Below are 5,402 nucleotides of genomic sequence, written 5' to 3' on the forward strand. Positions count from 1 at the left end.
CAGAATGGTATCGTGGACCTGAACTAGACATTTACCAAAAAGATAAAACAAATTCTAATGTTTTCTAATTTTTAATATTCAAATTTCCAAGGCCATTTTACCTTAGAACAGTTTAAAGAAAAATTGATAAATAATCGAATAATTCAATAATTTGTTGTTTCATTGATTGCCGATAAATATTCGTCAATCAGAGGAAATTTGATCGATTTAGTTTCATAATTAGTACAAATTCTCAATTATTTAACAAAAAAAAAATATATTGCAGTAAATAGAAAGAGTTGTTTTTCACTGGCTTGATAATTGATATTGATATATTTTCCACTGAATATTGTAAACGGCCTTCAAACAAAACACCACGTAATGATTTACGAGCAACGGATCGCATAACATTATTATTTATCGCTTTATTATTGTCATTGAGAATCCAAAGAGTTTAAACTCTTTTCGCATAACAATAAGAGAGAGGTAACCCCGAAAGATTCAAAACTGTAACGAAAATTTGGGAAATAATGGAAAAGTTGCGTTCGAGTTTATGACGGTGATTTAAAGCGTTTCCTTTTTCCGTTAAATTTTCCGGACGTTATGCACCTTCGGTGTCGTAATTCATAAGCGACCTCCACCAATGGCCCTTTTGACTGAAAAGTTTTGAGGTATCTCATGGTCGAATTTCCGCCATTAGCTTATAAATTATTTTATGACCACCAAAAATCGTTTATTGCACTTCACTCGGAAGTAAAGTCCACCTTGAGCGTGCAATTTACTGTTAAGGACACACTCAAATTATCGGTATTCATGACTATATTGTAATTGTACATTATTCAATGCGATGAATAACTAATATTACCAAAACTGCAGATTATTACCAAGACACAAAATTGATTCTTTCGATAAACTTGTCGGTTTTTTAACGAAAACAAATTTTGGAATTCAAACATTTTTACTCCAGGCTCTAGAATTTGTTAATGATTTTTTTCTTATTATTACAATCTTGTATAGGGAGAAATAAATAAGAGAGATCGGGGCAAAATGGGACATACCCTAGAATTGAATGCGGGTAAAATGGCATGGATTAGTCGATTCAATGGACGACAAGAGGAGAAAATCGTTCGTAAGAATTTATTATTCAACATTCTAATTCTTCCACAATTTTATTACACTTAGCTAATAAAAAAGTTAAATTTCCATATCAGAAATTTCACGGTCAAAAGAAGAAAAATTACCGATTAAAAATAGATGAGATATTTTTTGAGGAAGTGAAAAAATTTCTAAATTAACAAAGTAACAGTATAATTAAGAAAAAATTAAATTTGCAAAAAAAATCGGACACTTGTAGACTGCCTCCCACATTTTTTTTGCGAAAAAAAAATAGCTGAAAAAAAAAAAATAGCAAAAAAAAATAACATTTTTTTTGCGAAAAAAAAATAGCTGGTAATGAATTAAAAACGTTTTTCCACAAGTGTCCTGATTTGCCCGTCTCTTCCTTAATATAATATTATTTATTTAATTATTCTTTGTACTGAATATATACAGAGGATAAAATAGAAGGTCATCGATCATTTTATGGATTAATATATTCCATAAGTTTTCGGGATAATGCCTTTCTTCCTTTCGTATCGAATATATTAATCTATATTCATTCGGAAATTGATTAATTGAGCTTTAAAAAACTGCCTGAGTTATGAGATTCCCAAAACTTTTCGTGTTCATGGCGATTTGAATGTGAAGATGGAGTTTCGCCAACATCCTCCTTAAATTTCTATTTTGGCTCAATTTTTCTATATTTCCACAGCAAATTAATAGGATTTTTTTTTATCGTTCGTTCTACCAATAGAAATGCATCATTCGACGTCACGTGATACAATCTACTGGCTATTATACTGATGATTTTTGATGATTCCCTCTGCTAATTGCTATATAAAAAAAATAAAAAACAAAACATCATCCAGTCAAATGAACCCCACGACAAACTGATAGATATGAAATTTTTATTTCTTAACTGTGCACTGAGAAAAAAAACTTCTTAAGCCAATATTATTTACTAATTACAAGGAAATATATTCGGCATTGGTAAGTCTTATGGGAGTATTTTTACAGTGGTTGTCAGATTTTAAAGAAGTTCTCCCGTTTTTCACCGTTATGTGCTCCAAAATTTAGTTTTACTCATTATCGTTGCGTTCGATCTCATTTATGAGGATATATATTCTATACCATTTTAAACGCCTTGAGCTCGTTATATATTGTCGTCCAATTTTTCCAATTCTGCATCGATTTGATTGAGAGATATTAGCGATGAATCCCGGAAAAAATATCCCAGGGAAAAAATATCCCACACATTCAAAACATGTTAAAACTCGCTCAATTTAATTATTTTTTTCGTTGTCTATTTTTTCAGGGGCTCTAATTTTTCTATGGTCTATCAAATTGGGTGGGTTTTAACACGTTTTGGGTGTGTGGGCTATTTTTTCCGGGGATATTTTTTCCGCCTACCATTGGCGATAATGTGACGAATTCCACGAGTCTCATTTTGAAAAAACAGTGATTACCTTTAATTAAAATCCGTAATATTAATGAAATATCAATGAATTCCATTGAAAATTCTTAACAACAGAACGTCATCATAAATAATTTAGGAAAAAACAGTAATTCAATTAACTTTCATAGGAAAAATCTGGAAATATATTTGCACAGCGTAAGTTTCCACTTTCCATAATTTTCAATATTCTTCAATCGGTGGACGTAGATTTTTCTTATAATTACTCGAAGGGGAATTGAACATTTTTTTCCGGAGGATTGAATAAAATTCGAATATAAGAATTACAACAGACGGCAAAGGGTGGGAGAAGCCGATCTCATTTCGAAACTTGAATGAGTCGGCGGCTACCTCAAACGAGGATCGCCCTCTGTCCCGCGGCGCTCTTTTTCTCAACTTTTTTTTTTTCCCCTCGTGTTTTTCATCCTCAATTTTTTTTTCACCCCGTCACTGCACATTCCCTGATGTACCACACAGTGATCTCTCGGTTTTTCCTCGTGCCCGCAACAATGGCCGGCATCCGCCGTGCGTCGCTCGCATCGTGGAAGATCAAATGAGACGAAAAAAAAAAAATTAAAAAAAAAAAAAGAGTCTCTGGCGGTAACACAGGGAGCAAAACCGGGTCCACAATGATGTGCCACATCTGGGGGTAATGAGTAATCTCGATTCATTCCGTCAGTGAAAATATCTCAGACTCATTCGAAAGTCATTCTCTTGTTTTTTTTTTTTTTCATTAATGAAATATTTCCTGGGAAAAGTAGAAAAATTTCACAGATAAAGTCTGGAAAATGGAATGAATGTTTCTTTATTTCTTATTTCTAGTTGCTGAAACTAATAATAGGATTCAAATTGTGCATGTGATTATTGGAAATTTCGTGGAATTAGCTAATTAATTAATTAATTGCTGCTGGAATATCATGACAAGTTTGATTTTTAAAATAAAAGTCGATAGGATAGTAGTCCTCTGAAGGATTGTAATAAAAAATACTGTTGAAAACACAGAATAGCAATTATGGTTTTAATTTGAATTATGACATTTTTTCTAATTACATCCGCGACAACAAAAATGACAAGTTCAAATAAAAGAAATCCCCAAAAATATCGAAAGGCTGACGACAACCCCAAAACGAAGCGATAAAGATCAAAAGTAATACTAACTCATAAACAATAATAATAACAATGATGATAATTTTTTTTTAACGATAATTTCAACTCCAGTAATTACCATTACAATAATTGCATGAATTGCATCCGTAATCGGAAAAATGACATTTTTCCCGTAAAAATTTCCCCTAATATATTTTCTTCTTTTCCAATAGCGCAATGAAATTCCTTTAGATGTAATGCACTCGAAATTGAACTAAAAATTTGTCTACTCGATCATTTGGCGGTTGAAAAAAAAAAATTGAAGAAAGGTATGAAGTGCGAGAATGCAATCAAAATCCAACTGCCACTGAAAAAAGAATATTTGAAGCACGAGGTGGTCCTCTCCCTTTGATAGCGGGTAATGACATCATTTTCACGTCAGGGGTTTCCGGTGCAAATTAATTTATCAGCCGGCGGACACAGCCTGCAACATTACACCAACACAGGTACATCTTTCACCCTTTTATCTCTTTTCTCCTGACACTGTCTCCGTCTCTTACACACTTGGAGGTATCGAAATTACCTCTGGAGGCTTTTTGTTGCCGATCCGGGTTGGCCTCTCGCAAATTAGAAGCCCCCGTCGGTCTCCTACCATCCACCACCTCACTTCGCACCTTTTCCCTCGACCTTATCATCTTCTTCATCTTTTTTTCATTTCATTAATTTCACCCGAGCCCCTCTCACCCCTTTTCGGCTATTTTCTCGTGAATGATTCGACAGGATTCTACTTTATTTATCGGACGTGCGACTCTCTTTTTTTAGGTCTTCATTGTAAATGTTTGAAGCAGTTTAGATTTTAAATTGGTGACTATTTGCTTTTAGACACGCACATTTATTTATTCATTTATAGTTATTGAAAAATTTCCATTTTTACGGTCTTCCTCGTTTTTTTGTCGTTTTAGGATTCGATTGGACTTAATTTTATGTATGATCATTTTTAATATTAAAGATATTGAAGATTATAGCCAATTAATTTTTCAGAAAATGTTGATAAAATTAATGAAAAACACATTTTTGTTATGAATTCTCATAATTCAAATTTTTCATCTTTTTTTTTGAAAATTCATGTTCACTCACACTTTTCTCTGTTGTTGAAATATAGACGCAAGAAATGTGAATTACGATATTATACCGATTATTTTTTCCCTACAAATTTCAGCCAATAGAATTGCACCATTCGATTGTTTTGTTAATAATCAACAAGAAATTGAAGTGATAATTTTTTGAAAATTTAATTGAAAAGATTTGATTTTTGATTTTGTCTCGTGGTGCAATTCTATTGGCTGAAATTTGAACGAAAAAAGTAATTCCCGAATAGAACTCGAGTTTTTAATTCAATCATATATTTCCCACTAGGTTCCCTGCAAACAAACTAGCTTGTCAATTTTTCCAGAAAAAAAAATTCACGCTCGTGATTTTTGAACTTGGGATAACTTGACACCTTCATTTGTTTACAACAAACCTATCGGAAAATATCCAGTAATTTCGAAGCGCTTGGGGTATTATAAGTGATAATTCACCTAAAGTTGGACCACAGAGCCTAACAGAAAGGATTAGCAATTCATTTGAGGAATTACCTCGAAGATTTGGGCGGAGTGAACGGCTGAGTAGAAATTTCCGACATTTTTATTGTTCGAGGGAGGATAATTATGGTGACCAGAGTGTTATTATTCACGTGGTCACGCATTTGGTTGCAGCAATTGTCGCTGAATCGGTAGTTTCCGAC

The sequence above is a fragment of the Fopius arisanus genome, unplaced genomic scaffold (assembly GCF_000806365.1).
Source record: "Fopius arisanus strain USDA-PBARC FA_bdor unplaced genomic scaffold, ASM80636v1 scaffold00013, whole genome shotgun sequence".
Taxonomy (NCBI): Eukaryota; Metazoa; Arthropoda; class Insecta; order Hymenoptera; family Braconidae; genus Fopius; species Fopius arisanus.